The sequence below is a fragment of the Anomalospiza imberbis genome, chromosome 2 (genome assembly GCF_031753505.1).
Source record: "Anomalospiza imberbis isolate Cuckoo-Finch-1a 21T00152 chromosome 2, ASM3175350v1, whole genome shotgun sequence".
Classification (NCBI taxonomy): Eukaryota; Metazoa; Chordata; class Aves; order Passeriformes; family Viduidae; genus Anomalospiza; species Anomalospiza imberbis.
This window is the reverse complement of record NC_089682.1, coordinates 94680105-94707646: the sequence shown is the minus strand read 5'-3', so window position 1 is coordinate 94707646 and position 27542 is coordinate 94680105.

Sequence of the window (27542 nt, the reverse complement as noted above, 5' to 3'; positions counted from 1 at the left end):
TAACAGTTTTGACATCTGAAGTTTCTTAATTTTTCTAATAGAATTCATCTAATGGGAGGCCAAACATTCTCCATGTCATCTATAAACAGTGAAGATAGACAGTCCAGAGGATGATTCAGCTCACTAAACAGTCCTTTTTAGCTTTCCACTGCTTATGGAAAGAGACACCATGCTTCCAGTTTTGGCGCTTCAGTGAGGCACATAAAGTCAGCAGAGTACATGTATAAATTTTTGTTGGTCTACTTTTAAGTACAGGTGGCAGAAAATTTTTACAAGATAAGTTACAATTCCGTGATGTGTTAAAATACCTAAAAAAACCTCAGAGAGATCAAAGATCCACAAAATATATATGGTTATAATGTGTGTCAATTTCTAATACACTTTGACCTTCTATATTTTTGCAACTGTTCCTGGCACAGAGCTATTGACTTTCCAGTAGGGATAGAACTTCATGATAAGCATTTTAAAATTATGGGTTACTGGAGATTGGTAGACTACTTATTGCACTAGTACCAAGTTGTACAGTTTTCTTCTTTGGGTTTTTGTTTCTGTTTGATTTGGTGGGGTGTTGGTGTTGTTTTTGTTTGGTTTTTTGGGTTTTTTTGGTGGTGTTTGGTTGAGTAGGATTGGGGTTTTTATTTTGTTTTGTTTTGTTTTATTTGAAATTTTTGTTCTATTATTTCTTGGAATTTTGAATATGTTGGAAATATGGGTATGGTTCATTAGCACTGCATGCAACAGGATTTGGAAAGGAGATGTACATGACAGAGGCTGAATATAGAAGGAGAAATAAAGGAGAGACATAACCAAGTCTTATTGAAAACTGAAATCCAGTCATTACTAGGCAGACAAGTTGACAGGGATGGGAACCCCAAATAAGGATTCAAGCAACCTTGATACTGTCCCATTCTGATATGGTATTTAACTACAGACCATTTTTTTTCCCTACCATACCCACACCTCATTCAGGCTGAAGGACAGTGGCTCAGGGAACTGCAGCTATTCCATGATTTGTTTCATCCTCATTGTTCAGTGTGTGTCCCTAGGTATTATTTACTGCATGCTATTGAAACCCCTCTTTGTATACAGAGTTATTAATTTCCTCATAGACTCATTCCAACCTTCACTTCAGCTGATTCAGCCTTTAGCTATATTCAGTCCCTGCCCATTAACTAAAACGTACTTTCTGATTTACTCTTTTCCCAGCTGTCCCCCTCAAATCATTTTTCCAGCCCCACTAAATAGCTCACAGAGAATGGAGCTGCTGACTCCCAAGGCTGTAAAGGAGTGAGTCTTTTTATTTTATTAATGCTCACTAATGGGTTTATTAATGCTCAGTAGGTATTTAATTTCATTGGTTTATGTTTCCTCTTAAGAGCACACCTCTGTCCTCCTGAGCTGTGCTGTATTTTCTATTGGCTAGCTAGTGGAGAAGTTCATTTGTCCTGTGCCATTACTGCCATCTGCCTTGTCAGGCCTTTCTTGAAAATGAAACTGTGTCTCAACAACTTTGCCCCTGGCTAAATAAATAAGCCATAACTGTAGCTGTAACATTATTATTTGAATCTGAAGGTCTTGCAATTTATTATGGTGATGCAGCCTTTACATTGCAACTTGTTTTTATTATATTAATTCACCTTGCTGCAGAATAGCATCTGTGTAGCACTTGTGGTGGTACTGGGAAAAGGCTTTTCAACTTCATAGCTGCAAATGTATTCTAAGATTCCTCCCCTCCCACACAAACCCCCCTTTAGTCTTTCTTTCTTTCATAATCTCTGTTCTTAGACTCTTTATTTTGCCAGTTTGAATTGTTCCTGCTCACTGACTTTCAAGCAGAAAGCACTGAAAGATACCAAATGTGGTATGTGTAGTGACAACACAGATGTTATTTCTGAAAAGAGAAATTAGGGGTGGAAGACTGTAACAGCCATGTAGTACCAGCATTACTTAGGAGAAGAGAAAACACGTTCTCAACTTATATGATTATGACAGTTTCAAGTCAATTAATTTTGAAAATTATTGATATTTTTTCTGTATTGTCAAACTTAATAGTAGGATTCAAAGTCCTTGAGAAGAAACAGCAAATAGTAATGATTACACTGCATTTCATTTCCATGCAACATATGTTGACCTAATGCTATACAACACAGATATAGTGAGATTCCTTGACAGCAACATATTTCTAATTCTGTGCATGAAATATTTTATTCACAGTCTTGCCTCTGCATTACAAAAAAACTAATTGACAAAAATTATCACTTGAACAAAATGAAGGTGGCACTGTACGTCCTTTGGGAAATTTGTGTCTAGGTAAATACCAGACTCTGAAAATAAGGGAGACTAGAGTTATGCACATGGTAACTCAAGCTTAGTGGTTTTCTTTGGGCAAAGTCATAATACTCATACAACACTCAGTCATTCAGCTCTTGCAGATGATGTGAACACTAGGGGTTTTAGTCACATTTACCTGCTAAGAGTCCTCACACCATCGTTTTGCTAGCCTGAATTTGCGTTGAGGTAAAAAGCATTTTATACTATGGAGGAGGGGAAAACTTCTGGCATATGCATTTAAACACTGAATTTTCTTTATGAAAACAAACAAAAGAAACCTGCAAAAAACACCTCCAAAAGAAATAAACAAAAAAATCCCCCCCAAAACAAACCACAGATTAAATTGATAATACTTCTAGTGAATTTTATGAGTTATTTAGATTTCTTTGTAAGGTTCTTTGATTTGTCTAATGAAACAGACTTGTAACTTTATAATGAAACATTAATTCCTTATCACAACCTCTTGATAAAACTCAGAATGAATTAGCAGAAATAATATACATCTATATAACCAAGAAAAGTGAAAAACAAGAAACCATAAACAGAGGAAAAGTCAGTGGAATAGGGTCATAAATCCTTCTTAGAAACCTACTTTTTATGGGCTTTGAAAATACTATGTCCACATGCAGCTATGACTCAACAGTGAACTGTATAGTTTCTCGAACAAGAGAAATCGCCTTATATCTGTGTTAAATAAAATTTCAGCTAGTTTTTTCAGGTTTGAACATTTAAGCTAATCTTTTTAGAATAAAATCATGTGCTGAAGATGTCTGTTTTTTCTGTCTTCCCATTTTTCTAATTTAATAAAATTGTGTAACTTGTTCTAAGCATTTTTCATTCTTTATTGTTTTTCAGAAAGAGATTTTCCTTGTCTCCTCTTTTCCAATGGTATTTATGTTTCTGAATATACAATTAGCATTATGACTATCTTTTCTTCTTTACTTCATCTATTTGCCCTGTAGAATTTTCTTCTTAGGCATGTTTTGTACTCAGCTGCAGCTCTCTTTACCATTTCTTTGCTCCAATATCTTTCATGTCAAACTGAAAATATATATGCTTTGCGAACTTAAAATACTGTATTTTACATATTTTTCTATTTCAATTCTTTTTATCATTACTGGAGGTTTTCTCATACTATCTGTATTGAGTTTCTTTTGGACAATGATACCCACTTTCTTCCCAGCAGTAAATTCTATACCTTTATGTTTTAATAAAATTACTCTCTCCAAAGTAAATTTTTGTTTAATGATTGCTTTCTAATTTCAAGTACCTCATCTTTTTCTTTCTTAGCTGGCTGCTTTCAACCTTGTTAAATTTGCTGTTATTGAAATATAGCCCTTTTTTGTTTCCATTACTGTGTTAGCTCCTGTTTCTTCCACTGTTTAACTGTTCTTTAGACTTCTTCAGCAAATCTTTTTCTTTCTCTCCATCCATTAAAGAATTATCTCCATTTTACCCCATGAAAATGTCATCCAAATTCCTGCATGCATTTATGCTTCAAGACAAATTTACCATTTAAACAGAGATGGTATTTTCTCTCTCTCTCTACTCCTATCAGTTTGATGTTTTCTGCAGATCTGCTGATGTACTCTCTTCTGATGCTCAGGTTGTTGGCAGTGAGAGTAAGCAGAATCTGGTCCGATGTACGTACCTAAAGGATGCCCAGGTACTGAAATGAGACTGATCACCCTCCCTAAATTCTCCTTGTTGCCACTCCTGTAGATGACTGTGTGACATTTTCATTTTTGAAGATATCAGGATACTTTTATTTTTCAAAGACAAGAGACAGTAGTCTTATAATGATGTCAGCAAAGTCCTTCAAAACCCATGACTTTATCCCACCAGATGCATGTCAGGGCAAAATGTGCTATTTAGATGACCAATTGATTTAAAATTCCAAGATTTGTGTTGGCATTGTTTTATTACCAGCTCTTTACATTCAACCCACAGTACTTTATGATATATTTTTCTTTCTTATGATCTGGCAGTTTTTTATTTATTTAAGTTTCACAATTAAAAGCTAACTAAGAAACTAAATACTTTTGTCTACTACTCTTGCACTTTGGTTCTAAGCAAGAACATGTTTTATGATCTAGGTTGAACAAGGTAACTTGATTTTCACATAGCTGACCCTGTGTTTTTCTATATTCGCTGTTTTGTTTTTCTACTGTGTTGTTAATACAGTCATTACCTGCTATAATATCTTTTTTTAGATTAATCTTGTTACTATTTGTGGTGAAACCCAAAAATGTATGAGACATCATACATTAGTCTGCATTCTTTGTCCTAACTTAACCTAGAGTTCTATCAATTCACTATCAAATCAATGTATGTGGATTTGGCATTGATTATTTTGCTAGACTCTTTATAACAGAATATTAAAAAAAAAAAACTAGATTATGGTATCTTCTCTTACGTAAAATGGTCAAATAGTACATAAGAGTAGGAAAATATTGTCCTACTTAATCCTGAAAATTTTGGGAATCTGGATAGCTAGAGAAGTTTTGCATAACAAAATCTTGAAAAATTAGTCAAGACAAACAAAGAAAACAAGGGTTGGTTTTATTTCTTTTCTGAATTTTGATTCCATATGGAATTTTCAAATTTTTCTGTAACAAGAAAAAGTATAGAAATATATGTTTATTTTAAAAAATCTGCTAGTGGGTATCCCAACATACCAACATAAACTAGTCAGAAATCTGTTGATCACAGAAAAAGTAACTTTAAAACATCTGTCAGAGTCACAGATGCCCCGACTACAGCTGTGATAAGTAGAGCTACAATTTATAAATGGAATTATCAATATTACCTGTATTTCTGCCTACCATAATGTAAAATTTCAAGTATGTATAAAATTATTTAACATATTTGGTGTCAAATTAGTAAAAGCATGGAAAAAGTTTCTGAATGCAAAAAATAGAATAAAACTATAAAAAAAATAATTAATTACTGAAGAAGCAGATGTGATTATCTGTTTGCCTTCATAACTCTAAATAAAGTGAGTATAGTTGACATAAAGACTTTTATAAGAAAAGAAGATTTTCTCACTTCTTTAGCTGACATATATCACTCCAATGAAAACCTTCAAGAAAAAATTTCTTCATTTAATTTTTTCCAAATAAAATCTTGGTTTAATTACTTAAATTAAAATTATTTGCAGAATTTCTAGTTCCTGCAAAGTCCATTTTTAGAAGTTAGTATTTCAGCAGGCTTCTCTTAGATTTCTGTTCTTTGATTGTTTATATAAAATAGGTTTGTGAGTATTTTAGCTAAAGCTCAAAATTATCTTGCTAAGTGGATATTTTTTTCTCATCCATTCAAGCTGAAAAAAATATAGAAATTACCTCACTATACTACTATAATGATCCACTATCCAGCCATTTGTCTACTGAAAATGCAGGAAGGTTCATAAACCCAAGCACATATTTTTAATAGCACTTCTTTTCTCCTCTGGGCCAATCAAAGGTAATTTCAATGATTCATACAGCATTCTCTTAACTGAAGATCTTTGTCCCTAACCCTAGCCCTTGCCACTTAGTTAGATTTCATAATTTTAAGTTCAAGGGATGACTTAAAAAAATCCCAACATGTCCTGTTTAAATACACAAGCCATGCAGGCACCTAGAAAAGGAGGCTGGAGGGTTTTTTGCTCTAATTTGAGACTTATATCCCACTGCAAGATACTGACTTGCTGAAATCAGACATTCCATAGAAGCCTTCCTGAACATTTGGTCAGAAATGATCAATTCCTAACTTATCTTTCTAGGTAGAATATAGAAAACACTTTCTCCAAGGAAAGGGTTTTCTTCACCAGAAATTTTACATGTTAAAGCTCACTCTTTTATTACATCTAAAAATCACAGAAATTTCACCATTAGTGAGAGTGAAAAAAAATTGTAAAAGGGATAAAACTTATCAGATTATCACTCTTGGCAAAATATCCAGTTGAATAAAAACATTGTAATGGAATTATTTTGGTGGTGGTGGTGGTTGGTTGGTTGATTTGGAGTTTTTTTAGCCCTGCATTTTCTTTCACTTATGATTTTATTTTTTGCTATGATTATCCATACCAGGAACAGAATATATCCCCGATAAGGTGTTGATAACAAAAATTATGATTAGTTTTCATATTTATTTTGATAAATTAAATTTGGGTCTTTAAAATTGCATTTTAATGTTTTGGGGTTTTTTTTGTTAATTATTATAATATGATTTCTCTCATATATTTTTAGCCAATGAATGTTAGGTACCTAAACTAGGTCAGCTGGCTATTTTTATGATTAAAATTTTATGATTTATGGATTCCAGCTATTGACTTCCATGGCTTCAAGAAGTACCTAGACAGCGCTTATACTATTTGTATCCTGTTTCTGAAACTAAAGCTGCTTAAGAATACACTACAGTGAAACCAGAATTGACTTGGTGCTCTAGGTAGAACTCATTAACTTTTCATTAAACACACTATTTCTAGTGCAAATACATTTTCAGATATATTGTAAGATCATTTGCTGTATATTCCTGTTAAACTGACAATTTTCTGTAGTCAGATAATCCTCCTCCTCCCCTCTCCAGCTATTTTCTCATTTCCAGCTCTTCTATTACTCTTTAGAGAGTAATAGAAGAGGCATGAGCATGCTATGGCACTGATAAATTTTATCTTATTTTTGTCTCAAACAATCAGAAGCATCTAATTCTTGTACTATGGTATCTTAAAGCTCTCCACCAGAGAAAGAACTTTGTAAGCAGACTGTGTTTTTTTCTGTGTGGGTGTTTTAGTTTGTTTTGTTCTATTTTTCCAAAAGTCATTCTCCTTCTCTTATCTGAATTAAGCTTGGTCTTGTTCAAACACTAAAAAAAGTTTAAATTTAACTGAAATCATCATCCAGCAGTTTTATCTTTGATACACAGCTCATTTATCACTTGATAAATGAATCTGTAGTTAGATAATGGAATCTTTTCTCATCTTTATTTATGACTTTTAAAGTTTGTTTTCTAAGAGAAACTTTGAAATATCTTGATTTAATTCCAGGCTCTACTTTCCCCCCTCTATATTATTCCTTTTAAGTTTTGTACTGTTTGACAAAATTTTTCATGACTTGCAACAGAATTGTAGAATTTGACCTTCATGATTCAGGAGCCAGAGGAATTAAAAGTTTAAATTTTATCAAGGACATGGAGCATACACAACATCCATCACATAAATGCCAATGGAAAGTCCTTAACAGATGAGATAGAACTGCATATTAATAATAAAGTTAACATATAACTGTTTAGGATTAAATTAGAGATCTAGCCCGAGCCACACATACAGAGAAGCATTATGAGTTATATATTCTGTTATAAGTATAGACTATAATTTAATTTGGGGGAGTTACTGATTTCTATTAGACTTTTAATGTATTCCCACAATATCCTGTATTGTTTCCACCACATTGTAAGATAATATGAATAACTAGCTAAAATAAAAACATCTGCAGGATGAATTATTAATTTGGTGAAATTAATTATATTCCTCAGTATTTAATGTCTGTCCACAAAACTTTCATGAAGTATTTACTATAAAAAGTATTAAAGGGTATGATAGAATATTTCATATTATTTTATGCCTTTAGCTTTCAAAAAAGTGCCACCATATTGCTTATTTTTTATGAAAAGAAAATAAAATATTAAACCTGATAGAAGTAAACTTCTATCTAGAAGTAAATTTCTCCAGTAGAATAATACTTATTACTTAGGCAAAAGTTAGTTTTAAACAAAGCATGGCACTTTTCATAAAGCACAGCAAATGATGCTGTTTGAATCACATTTCAGATATATTTACTTTTCTGTATTTTATATTAATGCCATAATAATTAAGCTGATAGTCTGTAAAAATGCATGTAATGCTACAACATTTATTTTTTGTTTAATATTTTCTATTTCTTCAGTCTGTAAAAATGCATGTAATGCTACAACATTTATTTTTTGTTTAATATTTTCTATTTCTTCACCCAATTAAAATGAAAGAAAATATTTATATATATGTATACTATTTAGTGGAACCAAACAAATATAGAATATCAAATCATGGAATGGTTTGGTTTGGAAGGGACTTTTAAAGACCATCTTGTCCACACCACTTGCAACAGGCATGAACATCTTCCAACAGATGAGGTTACCCAAAGCCCCATGTGTCCAACCACAACTTGGACACTGCCAGGGAAAGGCTATCGTCAACTTCCTCTCGAAAATCTGTTCTAAACCTATCCTCTATCAGTTTAAAACCATTACCCCTTGCCATATCACTACAGGCCTTGGCACAAGGTTTCACTCCAGCTTTCATATGAGCCCCTTTTAAATATTGAAAGGCCACAATAAGTCTCCCCATCACTTTCTTCAGGTTGAATAACCTCAACTCTCTCAGCCTATCTTCATTTGAAGAGATATATTCATCCTGTCAGGGGTCAGTTCATGCACTCCTTATTTCATTGTATTTATGATAAACCTCTTTTTGTTCCATTCCTTTTTAATTTTTCAATTTAAATATCAGTCTGTCTCATCCTTGATAGCTGTGAATGTATCTATTAACAAAACCACTTGTTGAGTAAGTAAGATTTGTCTAAGTAAGACAATTGATCAATTGATCAATAATGTCAAGGGGAAAAAATTAATCTTTAGTTCCATTGCTGTCATCTGATGAATGACAAACCTTCCAGCAGTTTATGTAATATATATTTCTTTTTAGCTTCTTGACTTTCTCAATCTTTATTCAATTACCATAGCATCTGCTGGAAACGTTGCAAGGTGTAAAATGTCCAGGAGGTTCTTGGAGTGTGGTGAGGATAATTTCTTAACCTTGGTTATAGACAGCCCAAGAGAAGAAACATTGCTAGACCTAATGTTCACCAGTAGGAATGATCTAATTAAAGAGGACAAGATTGGTGTCCACCTGGGTTGCCCAGGTTATGGTGGAATTCACAGTCTTGAGGAATATGGGCCAGATGAGGGGTAGTGTCAGAGCCCTGAATTTTAGGAAAGTAAACTTTCAGTTTAAGAAGTTCTTGGATATGACTCACTAGGAAACTGCCCACTGGAAGAAAGGAACTCAACAGAGCTGACAGCTCAATAAGGAGATTATTATTAGAGTTCAAGATCACTCGAAGCAGCCAAGTAAGGCAGGAGATCCAGCATGGCTGAAAAAGGACTAAAGCATAAGAAAATGCACAGGGACTTTTATCCTGGGAAAAATGGACACTGCTTGGATATATATGGTTGGGATAAGGAAAAATAAGGCACAGCTGAGGTTGAAATTAGTGAGGGGTATGGCTGGGTACATGGCCAGAGAAGAAAGAATAAAAATTTGCACCTCCCATTCTTAAAGAAGGAGAACAAGTGACAAACAACATGGAAAATGCTGAGGTACTCAACAAACTTTTTGCCTCACTTTACAATGGTAATCTCTCTTCCTACATCTCTCAAATCCCTAATCCTCAGGGATTAAGGGACAAGGATTATGGGAATAAAGTCCTGCAACATAAGTGAAAATCAGATTTGAGACCGTATGAGGAAACTGAACATACACAAGCTCAAGAGACATGAGAAGATGCATCTCAGGGTCCTGAGGTGATTGGCTGATGCAGTTGTCCAGCCATATTCCATCATATTTGAAAAGTTGTGGCAGTCAGGCAGACTCCCATGACTGGGAAAAGAGAAATATCACGATCATTTTTAAAAGGATAAAAAGGTTACTAACAGCCAGTAAGCCTTATATTTGTGCCCAGAGGATCATGGAACAGATCCTCCTATAAGACATCTCAAAACATATGGAAGATGGAGAACCAATGACAGAGAGGTAACGTGACTTCACCAAGGGCCTGTTTATCTATATGTTTATCTCTCTATTATATTTATCTATCACAAATCATGTCTGATTCTCTACAGTCCTTCTACAATAGAGAGATAAAGGAAGCGTTATGGAGGTTCTATATATACTGGAACTATATGTACTTAGACTTCTATAAGGTGCTAGATAACTGTTTCCCTCAACATTTTTGTCACTGTATTGGAGATATGTAGGGCAGAAATGGGTTCAAAGCAGTCCTGGACAGAAGGACTCAGGGACACTGGTGAATCAAAAATTGGACCTTAGCTGGCAATGTGAGCTTTCAGCCCAGAAGGCCAATTGCATCCTGGGATGGATAAAAAGAAGTGTCACCAGCATATTGAAGGACCTGATTTTCCCTCTCTATTTCACTCTGGTGAGACCTCACCTGGAGTTCTGCATCCAGGTGTGGGTCCCAGCACAAGAATGACATGGACCTATTAGAGTGTGTGCAGAGAAGGACCATGAAAATGGTAAGAGGAGTGGAACAGCTCTCCTACAAGGACAGGCTCAGAGAGTTTGAGATTCTTCAGACTGGAGGAGGCACTGGAAAGACGTTACTATGGCCTTTCAGTGTTTAAAGAGGCTCATAAGAAAGGTGAAGGAGACTTTTTTACCAAGGCCTGTAGATGTCTCAAGGGGCAGTGGTTTAAACTGAAAGAGATTATGTTTTGATTATATTAGACAATGATATAGATAGATAATCTCTAAAGGTCATCAGGAAGCATAGTTGCAGATTGAGGGAGATGATCCTATCTCTCTACTCAGCCTTAGTGGGGTTACATCTGGAGTGCTGTGTTCTGTTCTCGGCTCAGCAGTACAAGAAAGACAAGGAGCTACTGGACAGGGTCTGGCAGAGGGTTACAAAGGTGATGAGGGGTCTGGAGCATCTCTCTTATGAGGAGACACTGAGGGAGCTGGGCCTGTTTAGTGTGGAAAAGAGAAGGCTGTGAAGGGCTCTCATCAATACATATAAATATTTCAAAGGTGTGTGGTGCCAAATTCTTTTCAGCATTGTCCAGTGACAGGAGAAGTAATGACCATAAATTAAACATAGGAAGTTTCACTTCAGCATGAGGAAGAACTTCACAGTGATGATGTCAGAGCACTGCAACAAGCTGTTGTGGAGTCTTCCTCTCTGGAGACATTTAAAACCCACATGGATGTCTTCCTGTGTCACTTGCTCTAGGTGACCCTTCCTTGGCAGGGGGTTCGACTGGATGGTCTCCAGAGCTCCCTCCCAGCCCTAACTATTTTGTGATCCTGTGATTCTGTGTCCTTTCCAGCCAAGCCATTTTTTGATTCCAGAATTCTGTATTCAAGAAACATAACAAAACCATTATAAAGTACCACATTTCAGCATTAGCTCAATGGTTCTGTAACTGTCACTATAAATTCAATGGATTCACTGCATTCATACAGTTACTGGCTATAACTCTTTTTTTCTGTCATAATAAAGGTTTCATTTTCCCCAGGTGAGCATTAGAGAGATTTTCCTCTGACCCCTTTATATTTTGATCTTGGCAAAGGTCTCACAGAAGGCTGCCCTCAGCTTTTAAGGGCTTGAGCTATGACTGAAATGTTTAAGGAAGACAATTTTTCATTAAAAGAATGCACTTTTATGGCACAGTTAAAAAAAAATGTTATCTAAGTTAGCACACTGTGAAAAATATGGTTCTAAGATACACATATTTCTGTATTCATCAGCTGCAGAGTAAAACCAGGGAAATTTCAGGAGAATACAGTGGAATAGGATAGAGAGGGAAAACTTCAGGGAAAAGGTACAAGTATAACAAAATTACTTCTATACAGCATCCAAAAGAAAAAAAATGCACATAATAAAAATTGGGGAATTTTCATTTATTTAATTCAGCTAGTTAAAATTCTGGAAAGTTACTGAAATATTTTGTAATAACAGAACTTAAAAAGACTTGCTTAGAAAGCCTACATAGTTACCTTCTTTTTTCCAAAATTGTGGAACTCCTTTGCCTGAATGCAAAGTTTTAAAAGTCAGTCTACTTTTTTCTCTTTCTTTTTTTTACCAAATTACTTTAATTATTAGTGTAAAGAAAATAGCATGAGGACTTAATAAAAAAATTGCCTCACAATCCTAGGCCCACCTCTTCATAATGAGGGTCTTTTCTGGATTAGTACTGTCTCTAGCCACCTGTCTTCTGCTTTTGCCAGACTTAGCAAACATTCATGACAGATGCTGCAGAAATAATCATCTGCCTAGTTTTCCAGCTCTCTCTTGCTGTTCTCTCAGCCAAAACAATGGAGAATGGATGAGGAAACTTGATCTTGTATGCCTCTTGCATGTACGTGCTTACTAACATAAAATCCAAAGGAAAATATTGATGAGCAGGTTGCAGGACTTGATTTAATCTTTATCATCTTTGCTGTTAATCAGTTTCTTTGCCTCTTCTCGGTTTTTGTGTAGTGATATTAATGCTTATAGTAGTCTCAGTGAGAAAATGTCAAGATAGGGGACCTGAACATTTCAAGATAAAACTGTAAATATGCTTAAATTACAGAAAATACTATTAAAAATGGCTGTTAAAACACTGAATATACAATTAGGTTTCCACTGCCCTAAGCACTGAAAGAGATCTGATTTTTTAAAATACAGATGTTCTGATAGTGTTGCAAGAGTGCGTAACATAAAAAGGCATTTTATCATTATGTCATGCAGTTCTTCTCTGAGTGGAATTATCATGAGGGACAGTAGTAAAATCTAAAACTATAGTATATAATTATAAACTAGTAAATAAAAAGTAAGCAATCTCACCCCAACAATGAGATATATCTGCAATTATTTAATCAATAAACTAAGCTCCACTTATTCCTATTGGATATTCTTCCAGTAGTTCACCAGTCTCTAAACTAAGAAATTAGAAAAATGGTAAAAACCAAACCTTTTGGGTTAAACTGAGTCTTTGGATTGATGGAGTCAGCAGCAAAGCCTAAGAAACAGTGTGCATTATCCTGATGGTCACTGCTTCAGGAAATGTATGGATGCTTCAGTTGGATTAAGTTCCACAAGCAGATAAAGTTTTATTATTTTCGATGTTCCAGGATATCCATTCTGGCCTTTGTCTGCTACTCCAGAAAGTAACGGACCTTGAATCATTGTTAGTAACCTGATATGGAAGTCTCAGATAGTCTAAAGCATCTGAAAAGAAACAGGATGTCTAAGTTTGAGGAATTGTATCACTTGCAGAGAGACAATGTTTTCCTTTTGATATTGTCAGGTGATGTACTTACTGCCTGTAGAATCTAACAGAAAAAAACACTCTGTAACACTTCTTTTATTAATAGAAAAAGATTGTAATTCCCCAAGGAAACTTAAAACATTTTTATTATAATCAAAGTGCTGTAGTAATTCCTATAATATAATTATATTTAATGGGTTATAGTTATAGAATATCAATATAATCTAAAAGGCATTATGCACCCTAAACAGGCTTTCAGTACCATTATACAATAGATATCTTGATATTTTCTGTCACTAATTGTTCAAAAAGATTAATATTTTCTTGTTTGTTTCCTGTGGCCATAGTATGAACAAATTGCAACTCAGCATTTTTTTAATTGAGAAATAGTTACTATTTCCTGAATTATGTATCTATGCCCTTTTCACCTGTGGAAATTTTAACACAACATGAGAGCTGTACTTCTGAGCACCCATAATAAGACCATGTATTGGTTACCTTGGCAGAAATCCCTGGAAATATATTCAGGATTTTAGAGCAATACATTTTGTAAGTTGCATTAGGCTCAGCTCTCAGCCAACACCTCCCAATTATCTCTACTGGATGGTGCTTTACTTTCAAATTAACTCGATCAACCACTAGTAAAAAAGAAGTAGAAAGTTAAGGCATCAATTATCCAGCACTACAAAGTGCTTAAATGCAACTTTAATGTCTAGGTATATCATTTAGAACTGAAATTTAAAGCACAGTGTGCCCATTTTAAGTAAAATGTACTATATATTGGTAAGAAAGGGAACTACAGAAGATATTAAATGATCAGAAATTGAGATTAGAAATAAAAGACATATTTAATAGATAACATATTTCTGCAGGTGGAAGTGCCTTTTCCAAGGCAAATATTCTGCATGAAACAAAGTCTAAAATTCCAATATATGGGCAAATATGTGTCTATATATCACAAGGTTTTAGCAATAGAAAAGTATTGAAGAAGTCAGATTATTCACATGCGCAAATTCATTAGCTCTTCTAGGTACTCAGCACACACCAAGAATTATGTGAAAAACCCTCAGAAAAAGAGAAGAGCTAATGTGAAAGTTCTTCAGCCTCAGGGAAGCAGCAGTCTTGCACTCACTGCCCTTCTGCATTGCTATTATATGTAAGAAAGCCATGAGCAATCCTCTAACTGAACATTTCCCCATCCTCAGTGCACAAGGCAATGCTGGGCACTGATTGTAAGGTTTCACTCCTTCAGAGGAAGACCTGAAAGACTACACTAGCCCTTTACTCCACTCCTTATCCTCTGTTAACAGTAAAATAGCAATTATTCTTCTTGATGTGTCAAATCATATAGTCTTGAGATTGAATATCTTGTGGTTTTTGGGTTTTTTTGGGTTTTTTGGGGTTTTTTTTTGAAATGCCTGAGACCAAAGTGACACAGCAGATACATATACTAAGTAAAAGCAGTAAAAAAGACACAAAAAGTAAATTTAGTATCTCCATCTGAAAATAGTTGTTTATGTGTAAAGGAATAGAAAATAAAAATTATCTTTTAATGAACCTTCATTAAAAGCAACCACTTTTGATTGAACTCTGATTTTTTTATCAGGAGTATATTATTCATAATAGAATGCACAGGGCAGTGCAATGAAAAAAATAATTTTTTTTTCTGTCCAGGCAGACATCAGTAGATCATCACTTTGCATTTACTTCCTTTTCTTCTGCTGCACAGAATTTGCTTTTGGAAAGTGATCTTCTGCATTGCTCAGATAGTAACCTCTTTTGGATTTTCAGAAGTACTCTTGTCACTGTCACAATCTAAAAACTTCAGAAAAAGTATTTGTGAACACCTCTGAATAGATTTTGCTTGTTATTTAATTATAGTTAATAAAATATTTACTTAATATCTACACAGCACGTCTCTGTTACTGGAAATGAACCATTACATGACATACAGAAGATACTCCTGGGCTCATTTTACGGATTCATCTGCATTAACTGTGCAATAAAAAGTTGTCTCTTCAGAGAGAGTTTTGTAATTTAGCATTCAGAATACTGAAAAAAAATATTTCTTGTCAGTTTCAGAAATGCACTAAAAAATTTTGTATTTTCATAATGCCCAGAAAATTACAGTATTGCAACACAAGCCCATGAAAATGCTGGGTGAGAGACTGAAACTTTAAGAAATTAACTGAATGTGATTTGACTTCTATTCCTTTAATTGCACATTTACAATATTTCAGCACACTCTCATGCTTTATCCTTTCTCAAGAGGATAAGACTCCAGGCGCCAAGCAATATATACCACTTTCAAACCTCTTTTACTTAGTAGACTTTAATATGAACAGACAAAACTTGTGCATTCAAAAAGACTTAGCAAAGCAAAATATGATTAAGCTTCATCAATGTAACAATAATATATTTTACATCTGAATTCTTGGACTATATTGTCAAATCCTTGCAAGTAGTTTCTATTTAGTGAACTTGCTACTTACAAGAGATTAAGCAGAAAACTGTAAAAGAATCCCTCACAATAAGATACTTACTGTCATTTGAAAGACATTTTTTGCAAGGTTTCAGAAAAGAAGTACACACTTTTTTTTTATATGATAGAGTGGAAATTGCGATGAGTATAGAACAGGTGCAGGCCAGTATTTTTAACTAGAAACTCACACCATGTAATAGCAAGATTATTATTCTTCTATCGATCTAATCTATCCATCATTCATCTATCTATCTATCTATCTATCTATCTATCTATCATTTTAGTTCTAGTTCTAGTTTTATTTTGGGAATTCCTAAAGAAAATTACTTGTGGTGTGAAATACAGTATCTTACATGATTTGTAAGAATTTCATAGCATTATGTTTTTATGTGTGCATTTGAATAAATTCTAGCTTTTTTTTTTCAAATTTCTTCTAAAAAAGTATACTCTGAAGAAGATTTTACCAAGAAAATTTCAACAGAAGATTGTTGTTTGACCAGAAATGTAGCTGTATTTCCAGTGCCCACCAAGTGCTGCTAGTTTAGCTTAATTTATTCACTGTAAATGTCTTTGATCAGAATTGAAGTAACAATGAAAACAGAAATCAGGATTCATGATTTCTAACGTCAGAGGAAAAGGTACATTCCTTAATATGACATTAAAGTTAGGTTCTACTGTTAGTTGACCAATAAATATTATCTTTTAAGGTGTAGATACTGCAGCGATATCTGCACTGACAACTTAGTTTCTCACATATTCATTTTTTTATCTTGCTACATTGGTGGTCACTATTTCAGATATTCTTGGATAGTACTATACCATTGTACTTAATATCACAGGTATTTTTATGGAAATCAAAAGAAATTGTCCATGAATTGACAAAAAAACCCATAAAAATATAATAATTCAAATCCAACCACATTCATTTTCTGAATATATAAATCAGAAATAAGCTACCTCAGATAACAAAAATTTAGAAAAACAATATAGAATAACAAAATCTAGGCTTTTTTTTTGTTTCAAGTGCTAAATATCATTAAGTCAGTGAAGTCTTTGTGGACAAAGTTATAGAAAAATGAAGATAAAAATAATGGAATACCACATTTAGAAGCATAAGATCAGAGAACTGATTTTTAGAAATGTTTTTTTATCTTTTTTCCCACAGAAGAGGTTGCTAGGAAAAGCATTTATGTACCAAGAAGTAAAGTACAGTTTTAAGTGTACAATCTCTCTTTCTTTTCAAAAAAGGTGGAACTAAGAGCTGAAAGCAGCAAAAATACCCATCATTTTTGAGAGGGAAATAGGAAACTAATTTCATACTAGGAACTACATGCTTAAATTGCCACAACTTTATGTCACTAGTTTTAATTTACTCACAGACTTAGGAAAACTTGAGCTTCCTCTTTGAGTCAAGTTGTCTATTTCTCCAAAGAGATTAACAAATCTGGGAGCAGTTAGTTCAAACATTGGAAATCAGACAATATCTATATTTATTTGGATTTACTCCTGTCATTACGTAAACCTTCATGGGGTCCCCTGGTTATCTCTGGACCCCGGCTTCGCCGACAAGAACAAAGGTAATAGACATGAGGCGCTCTTCTTCTCGGGATGAATGTCCCACAGCTTTATTGTGGAACACCTCCAGGGAGTAAAGGGATATCCCAAAGGAAAAAGAGATTAAGGATCTTGTGGCGGGGGATTTTAAACCCAGGAGGTGGAGGGCAGAGGAGAGGGACCATAGCCAATGGGATACAACTGATGGGAGGGGCAAGGGGAGGAACTGACCCAAGGTAATACTACCACCACAGGACCTTGGAGGAGGAGGGGTGTGTGGAACAAACCATGTGACACAAACAAACCACTTATATGTAAAAATATAAATATTAAAACTGCTCAGTGCAAAATTCCAATCACCCAGTGCAAAATAATAACTAAATAAACAACTCAGTCAACACAACAGACTCCCTGCTATCTGCGTCAGACATATATGCAATACAACACCTTTACCAACAAACATATATCAATGTCATATTTGTGTAAAGAAAGGCATAATAAGGAGATTACTCATTAATAGCTTTTAGAAGGCTGGAAAATAGTGAGCAGATTGAAATCCAGAAATTCAGAAGGATTCCCATAATAAGCATTTAAAATAAGGCAAATGAACCCAAGCATTAACATGCAGGCAGTTCAATGTGTGTACTGGGCTACTGTTTGCTCTTATGTGCTTACCCAGTATAACAGCTGCCAAACTTAGAGGCACAGCAGACAAACTGCTTCACCTGGCATCACAGCTCACCTTTCAAGCTCTGCTTAAAATAAGCCATTTTCAAACACCAACATTCTACTAAATGGTGATGCTTTGACAGTCTTTCCAATGTGTGAAACAACCTAATTGACAGCAAACTAGCAATACCCAAACTCACTGAACTGTCTCTGCTGCTTTGACAAGAATACCAACACGGAGTTACATCCTGGTGTGTTATGGGAGTTCAGACAAAGCATCCTGCTCAGTACCCTGCACTGCAGGATGATGCCAGTCTACCTGTCTTCTCTATGAAACAGAGGACTTGACAGCAGGAAATGAGTTGTTCTTTTAGAATGAAGTGAACCATGCCCTAAATAGAATATCCATTCAATCCACCTGTTCCTGAATTAAATTCAGTTCTCTTTTTTTTTTCATTTGATGTCTGTCTTCCAAAAATTCGTGAATCCTTTCAGATGTATTGGCAGAACATGAGAGATTGGCCTACATGTCTGAGCTACACTTGCATGAAGCCCCATCAAAGTATTGGAAACAATAGAATGATTCAAATTGAGAGGAATTCCCAGTTTCTTGGACAAATAGAAGTGCACTGCTTGTCAGGCTATTATTTGCTACTTTCTTTCCAATTCCTCACTTGGCTTTCCTTAAAATAAAGTTGCCACCAATATCAGTTTCTTTTTTTTCTAGCAAAAGGAGAAAATACCAGATTCTCTTCAGGCACTTACAGAGAAATAAAATATAAACATAAAAGCTGTCCTGGTATATTTCATTTAACTTTCTTATGAGGAAATTTTAGTTTTGCTTTTCTTTGTGTTAATAATTTTGATTATATTCTATGCAGTACTCACCCTACTGTTTAATTCGAATTTGTGTGTTTTGTATAGAAAGACAGTAACTTTTCTGTCTTTTAGACATGGGAAAAGTGAGAAACAGAAAGGAATTCCTTGACCAGTGTTATTCAGCTTATTAACCTCCTTTCTGCCAGTACAGGCAGAAACCAATGCAGTGTTGTACTTATCATAGTGGAAATACTTGCCTAAGAAAACAGCTTGACCTCCTGTAATTCCATAGTGAAACAGTCAGTAAGAAAAGGAAAAAAAAAAAGTAAAATATCAATTTTTTTAGTCCTCTTAAATATAGCAGATTTGAAAGGGCTCAGGTGATAACACATAACTATGAATCAAAGTTCTCACAGAAAAAAAGCTTTGTTTTTTCAATTACTACGACAACATTCCAATTAAAAACCATAATTAACAGTTAAATTAACAGAGGCAAAGAAACTATAATAGCCATTAAAGTATTTGTTCCTTAAATTCTAATAACTTTTATGCAGTCTTATCTTCAGCTCTGCAAACCTTTTTCGTTGGGCATTTTTTGAAAATTAGTGTAAGCATCTTTATGAAGTGTCATTCAAAAGGAGATGAATGTGGATGACCAATGAGCAAAGCAGAAGCAGTACTGTTTTCAAAAGCTGAAGCTCTTGAGTAGGTTTGAAGAACGCCTGTATTATTTTTCCAAATTAAAAACAGAGCAAAACAAAACAAAATCTGAAGAAAGAGAGCTGGGCTATATTTGATTTTCCTTGTTTAAAGGGAATTTTAACTTTTTAATTGAACAGTGTTTCATAATAGCTTATAAATAATAATTCTTCCAATTGTTGTACTGTAGAAATGGAAAATGGAGATTAAAAGTCCTTAGAGGAAAGGCTCTGTAGGGTCTTTCGTTAGGAATATTTCCACAGCTGTCATACCCTATCTATAAGATAGTTCAGAGTAGCTAGGTCAAACAGACCTGTATATATTATACTCTGTATATTTGAAATATACAGAAAGTATTTGGTCAAACAGAGAATTTAGGTGACAGTAAGGGTTGCAGAGCATCTCCCTGAGATATCTGATAACCATCAAATACAAAACTGCAGAACTGCTGACCAGTGTGTGTGCAGCACATCTTTAAAAAGGACTACAGTGAGATATCAGTAATTTCAGCATCACTATCATCACTCTGACAAAAGGAGTGTCCAATGTAATCTCCAGTTCTATGAATGAGACTAGGCTTTTTCAAATAAGCTTGAGTGTTGTCCTGGGGTGACAGGACATTTTCATGCTTTGTATCCCAATCGTGTATTCCTGTTCCCGTGCTCTCAGTTTGTTTTGTCTATAGCCGTGTCCCTCCCCCGGCTTGGTTGCTATGGCTTGCTGCTGCTAGCTTTAGGCCTGCTTCGCTTGCTCTGCTCGCTTGCTTTTTTTTTTTTTTGTTTTTTCTTTGCTTGCCTTATTTTGCCATTTTTCTATTTTTGTTTTTCCCTTCCTTCCTCCCCTTCCCTGAAGACATCGGACCTGCTTCGGACCTTGATTCGGGAACGTCAAGGAACTCCTCCGGAGTCTGCACTACAGAGAAGCTCAGCACCCTCCTCAGCAGACTGCCCAAGCCGTTCGGTCTCTCTCGGACTGGTGAAAACGTTTGTTGTCATCTCGGGCTGTTTTTTCTTGTGTTGGGGAGTGTTTTTTTTGTTCTTGCTTAATAAACAAGTTTTTTCCACTTATCCTCCGAGGAAATTCCTCCCGAACCCGGTAGTGGGGAGGGGGGAGGAGTTGTGGGGGTTTGTTTCCTTTAAGGGGCTCCTTCGGAGATTTTCCCCTAATTTGTCCTAAACCAGGACAATATATTCTTTGGTGGCCCGTACGGGGAAATCGACCAGACAAAGTGGAAAAAACTTCATTCTAAATAATATTTTGGTCTCAATTGTTTCGTGGGTACATTGGTATGTCTGTTTTTGAAGTTATTATGTCATTTGGATTGAAAGCCTGCCTCTATTTCTGGTCATTAGGGTTTTTTGAAGTTTTAATACCTTTGTGGTCCCTAAGTTTATTTTCTTATCCAGAAATAGCTCCGGTATTGTCCCTAATGCGTAGCTTTTGTAGCAGAGGGGCACTAACCAGAATATTTATCGGGTTGGGCTTGGTTGTGATGATTTGCAAGAGGTTTATAAAAATGTTGTTATCGGTTCCAGGAATGTATGGTTCGTGGTTGTGGCTGTGTACTCAGTTTGTTAGGGGAGAAGCAGGGGAGGAGGCTTTTCAGCCTTTGCTTTCCTTCTTCTCCTCTGAATTATTTACATCTCTATTAGAAAATGTTTGGTTCTCCCTGACTGCCAAGGACACCATCTTTCTGGCATTTAATTTAGTAAGCTTTCTTTATACTGTCTGTAGTTTATATAAGATGAAGGCTGAAATTTCTAGAGGGGCTGGTGAGACTCCTGATTTAGGAGTAAAACCAAGGGTGAGGAGTCCTGAGTGGTGTGGGAAATGGGAGGATATGGGCCAAATTTTAAAGGAGTTTTCTGATCCTATAGTCTGGGACTTTCCATCTGAACAAATTCAGAATCCAGCTGAGGTGGTAAAGTACCTGAAAGAGAGGTGCCATGGTAACACTAAGGAGGAAAAGATCATTGCAGTGAGCTGGGCCCTGGCACATGCTTAGCGCACCCTGCTAGACACTGTAGGGCAGCAGACAGAGGAAAGGGAACAGGGAGATAAGTTAGTTACTATCCCAGTCACTCAGGCTGCAGCCAACATCCCAGGCTCCAGGCCAGTAGTTAAACCAGAGAGTAAGCCTCAACCAATGGCTGTTGCTGCTAATACAAGAGGTGGAAAGTGCAAAAGCAAGACTGACCGAAGGGTGGAGGATGATGATGATGATCCAAGAGAAGGACCATCACCAAAATCAGAAACCACACCAAATGGCACAGATTCCGGAGCCAATATTGATTCCTTCTCCCTGAAGGACCTTCGAGGCTTAAGGAAGGATTATAGGCGACAGCCCGATGAATCTATAATTAGTTGGCTAGTCCGCCTTTGGGATGCAGCAGGGGAGGCTACCATTCTGGATGGCACTGAAGCGAGGCATTTGGGATCCCTGTCACACGATCCTGTGATCGACCAAGGCATGATGAGAGGGGCTAGCCCTCACAGCCTCTGGGAACGGGTCCTGGACAGCGTAGCACAAAGATACCTGTGTGCAGATGACCTCTATATTCAGCAGACACGGTGGAAGACCATAGAACAGGGGATCCAACGCCTGAGGGAGATGGCAGTGGTAGAGGTCATTTTTTCAGATGACATAACAACTAGGAATCCAGACTTCGTACCGTGTACACCTGTAATGTGGAGGAAACTTGTGCGACTTGGGCCACCTGAATACGCTTCTGCTCTAGCAATAATGAAGCGGGATGAGGTATATGAGACTGTACTCGATATGGCGAAGAAGCTTCGAGCATATGCGGATGCTGTACATGGCCCGACTCATGCCAGAATTGCAGCTGTGGAAACACGACTGCAGAAATTAGAAGACAAAATAGAGGAAAGTCGTAAGAAACTCAGGGAAGAGATTAAGGAGGACCTCCTCCAAATCTCAGCTGTACAAATTAGACGCCCTGGTATCCAACGCAAACGTTCCATTGTTGGGGAGAGAAGGTACACCCCACGAGCTGAGTTGTGGTTCTTCTTACGTGAGTCTGGAGAAAACATGAGGAGATGGGATGGGAAGTCTACTGCTGCTCTGGCACAACGGGTGCGTGAATTGAAGGAAGGTAAGAAAAGGGAAGCAGCTCCAGTTGCCCGTAGTCGAATTGTCAGGCATAATGATGACGATGATTCGTCGGATCCCCTGGAAGGAACCTCCAAGACATATGTCTCTGGAAAGAAGGATAACCAGGCTTAGAGGGGCCCTGCCTCTAGCCAGGTAGAGGTTAGGGAAAATCGAATCTTTTGGACAGTGTGGGTTCTATGGCCTGGCACATCAGAGCCACAGAAATACAGAGCTTTGGTTGATACTGGTTCGCAGTGTACCTTAATGCCTTCAGGACATGTGGGAACAGAACGTATTTCCATTGCCGGGGTGACGGGGGGATCACAAGAATTGACTCTGATGGAAGCTGAAGTAAGCCTGACCGGGAAGGAGTGGCACAAACATCCAATTGTGACTGGCCCCGAGGCTCCGTGTATTCTGGGCATAGACTATCTCAGGAGTGGCTACTACAAAGACCCTAAGGGACTCAGGTGGGCTTTTGGAATAGCTGCTGTGGAGGCAGAGGGCATTAAGAAATTGAACACCTTGCCTGGATTGTCAGAGAACCCATCTGCAGTAGGACTCCTGAAGGTAGAAGAGCAACAAGTACCTGTTGCCACCTCAACAGTGCATCGCCGGCAGTATCGAACAAATCGAGATGCTGTGATCCCCATTCACAAGATGATTCGAGAGTTAGAGAGCCAAGGGGTGGTTAGTAAAACCCACTCACCCTTCAACAGTCCCATTTGGCCTGTACGTAAATCTGAAGGAGAATGGAGATTGACCGTGGATTACCGTGCATTGAATGAAGTGACACCACCACTGAGCGCTGCTGTGCCGGACATGCTGGAACTCCAGTACGAGCTGGAGTCCAAGGCAGCAAAGTGGTACGCCACAATCGATATTGCCAATGCATTTTTCTCCATCCCCCTGGCTACAGAATGCAGGCCTCAGTTTGCTTTCACCTGGAGGGGCGTGCAGTACACCTGGAACCGACTGCCCCAGGGGTGGAAGCACAGTCCCACCATCTGTCATGGACTGATCCAGACTACACTAGAAAAGGGTGAGGCTCCAGAACATTTGCAGTACATTGATGATATCATTGTGTGGGGAAACACAGCAGCAGAAGTGTTTGAGAAAGGAGAGAAAATCATCCAAATTCTCCTGGAAGCCGGCTTTGCCATTAAGAAAAGTAAAGTTAAGGGACCAGCTCGGGAGATCCAGTTCCTGGGGGTGAAGTGGCAAGATGGGCGGCGCCAGATTCCTACCGATGTCATCAACAAAATCACAGCTATGTCCCCACCAACCAATAAGAAGGAAACGCAAGCTTTCTTAGGTGCTATAGGTTTCTGGAGGATGCATATTCCTGAGTATAGTCAGATTGTGAGCCCTCTTTACTTGATTACTCGTAAGAAGAACGATTTCCATTGGGGCCCTGAGCAGCAACAAGCTTTTGCCCAGATCAAGCAGGAAATTGCCCATGCAGTAGCCCTTGGCCCAGTCAGGACGGGACCAGATGTGAAGAACATGCTCTATTCTGCAGCCGGGAACCATGGCCTGTCCTGGAGCCTTTGGCAGAAGGTGCCTGAGGAGACCCGAGGCCGACCACTGGGATTCTGGAGTCGGAGCTACAGAGGGTCTGAAAGTAACTACACCCCAACGGAGAAGGAAATCTTGGCTGCTTATGAAGGAGTCCAAGCTGCTTCAGAGGTAATTGGTACTGAAGTACAACTCTTCCTGGCACCTCGACTACCTGTGCTGGGGTGGATGTTTAGAGGAAAGGTTCCCTCCACCCACCATGCCACCAGTGCTACATGGAGCAAGTGGATTGCCCTCATTACACAGCGTGCCTAAATTGGGAAACTAAATCGTCCTGGGATTTTGGAGGTAATTACAAATTGGCCTGAGGGTGAAAACTTCAGGCTCACTGGTGAAGAGGGAGAAGAGCAAGTGACCCGTGCCGAAGAAGCTCCACCGTATAACCAACTGCCGGCAGAAGACATACATTACGCTCTTTTTACCGATGGTTCCTGTCGCCTCGTAGGAATGAACCGGAAGTGGAAAGCAGCCGTATGGAGCCCCACACGACAGGTTGCACAAGCTATCGAAGGAGAAGGTGGATCGAGTCAACTTGCGGAACTCAAAGCTGTTCAATTGGCCCTGGACATTGCTGAAGCAGAGAAGTGGCCAAAACTTTACCTTTATACTGATTCCTGGATGGTAGCCAATGCTCTGTGGGGATGGCTGAAGAGATGGAAGGAGGCGAACTGGCAGCGCAGAGGAAAACCAATTTGGGCTGCTGAAGAATGGAAAGACATCGCTACCCGGCTAGAGAAACTACCTGTGAAGGTTCGCCATGTAGATGCCCATGTCCCCAGAAGCAGGGCTAATGAGGAGCAGCAAAACAATCAGCAGGTAGATCAGGCCGCAAAGATAGGGGAGTTGAAGATAGATCTTGACTGGGAGCACAAAGGAGAGCTGTTCCTAGCACGATGGGCCCATGATGCCTCAGGCCACCAGGGTAGAGATGCCACCTATAAGTGGGCACGAGACCGAGGGGTGGATCTAACCATGGACAGCATTTCTCAGGTTATCCATGACTGTGAGACGTGTGCCGCCATTAAGCAGGCTAAGCGGGTGAAGCCCCTCTGGTATGGGGGGCGGTGGTCCAAGTACAAGTATGGGGAGGCTTGGCAAATTGATTACATCACACTGCCTCAAACCCGTCAAGGCAAGCGCCACGTACTAACCATGGTAGAAGCCACTACGGGATGGTTGGAAACCTACCCCGTGTCTCATGCTACAGCCCGCAACACCATTCTGGGCCTTGAAAAGCAGGTCCTTTGGAGGCATGGTACTCCTGAAAGGATTGAGTCAGACAATGGGACTCATTTTAAAAATAATCTTATTAACACCTGGGCTAGGGAACATGGCATTGAGTGGGTGTACCACATCCCCTACCATGCACCAGCTGCAGGTAAAGTGGAGAGATACAATGGATTGTTAAAAACCACTTTGAAAGCATTGGGTGGGGGGTCTTTCAAGAACTGGGAGCAGTATTTAGCAAGGGCCACCTGGTTAGTTAACACTCGGGGTTCCACCAACCGAGCAGGTCCTGCCCAGTCTGAGCCCCTTAATATAGTCGATGGAGATAAAGTCCCAGTGGCCCATATCAGAGGTTTGTTGGGGAAGACGGTATGGATTAATCCTGCTTCGAGTACAGGCAAACCCATTCGTGGGATTGTCTTTGCCCAAGGACCAGGTTATACCTGGTGGATAATGCAGAAAGATGGGACAACCCGTTGTGTACCTCAGGGAGATCTGATTGTGGGATGATATCATTATTTGCTGAACGTTACCACCATTGTCTGTACGTTACATCATACAGACATGAGACAGAAGGAAACGTGAAAGTGTCAAAGGTCTGAGCAAGTAAGATGGAAGGAAATGTGTTAAGTGTGGAAGGTTTGAGCACGTGAGATGAAAGGTTTTACATTGTGTTCATTAACATGTTCACGATATGGGATAAGGGGTGGAATGTCCTGGGGTGACAGGACATTTTCATGCTTTGTATCCCAATCGTGTATTCCTGTTCCCGTGCTCTCAGTTTGTTTTGTCTATAGCCGTGTCCCTCCCCCGGCTTGGTTGCTATGGCTTGCTGCTGCTAGCTTTAGGCCTGCTTCGCTTGCTCTGCTCGCTTGCTTTTTTTTTTTTGTTTTTTCTTTGCTTGCCTTATTTTGCCATTTTTCTATTTTTGTTTTTCCCTTCCTTCCTCCCCTTCCCTGAAGACATCGGACCTGCTTCGGACCTTGATTCGGGAACGTCAAGGAACTCCTCCGGAGTCTGCACTACAGAGAAGCTCAGCACCCTCCTCAGCAGACTGCCCAAGCCGTTCGGTCTCTCTCGGACTGGTGAAAACGTTTGTTGTCATCTCGGGCTGTTTTTTCTTGTGTTGGGGAGTGTTTTTTTTGTTCTTGCTTAATAAACAAGTTTTTTCCACTTATCCTCCGAGGAAATTCCTCCCGAACCCGGTAGTGGGGAGGGGGGAGGAGTTGTGGGGGTTTGTTTCCTTTAAGGGGCTCCTTCGGAGATTTTCCCCTAATTTGTCCTAAACCAGGACAAGTGTGAATAAACATGAGTCCTACTCAGGAGCCTGCTTCAGAGTGAGATGCTCCAAAGCTGCAGGTGGATTTCTGTTCCACCATGGACTTCCATGGGCTGGAGGGGCACAGCTGCCTCATCATGGTCTGCACCATAGGCTTCAGGGAAAGCTCTGCTCTGAAGGACATCCTTGGTGCCTGCAGAGTTGCTTCAGATGTGTTTCATATATTGGCATTCCTCTTTCCAGCTGCACATGCTGTTGCACAGCAAATTTTTCCCCTTCTTAAACAGGTTAATCCAGGGGCACTGCCACCATCACTGATGGACTCCCCTTCATTTAGCAGTGGGTGCCTCCTGGAGCCAGGTGGCATTGGCTCTGTCAGACACAGGGAAAGCTTTTGGCATCTTCTCACAGAAGCCACTCAGGTGGTCCCTCCACTACCGAAACCTTGCTGCATAAACCCAATATAGGTCTATTCTCACAACTATCTAACTGAAAAGAGTGAAGGGATCTGCATTTCCACTTTGTTAAAAATGGAATCAGAAATGAACCAATTAAGGCACAAGGCCAACTTTTAAGTATGCCAGTTTTGTTTCAGCATAGAGGTGGATCAAATCAAAGTTAGAAGCAGGACAATTTAAGGAATTAAGGGAGAATATAATGACTTCTAGAAAAATTATATGAGAGAAATAGGAAAGAAATTATTATACCTAAAGATTAAG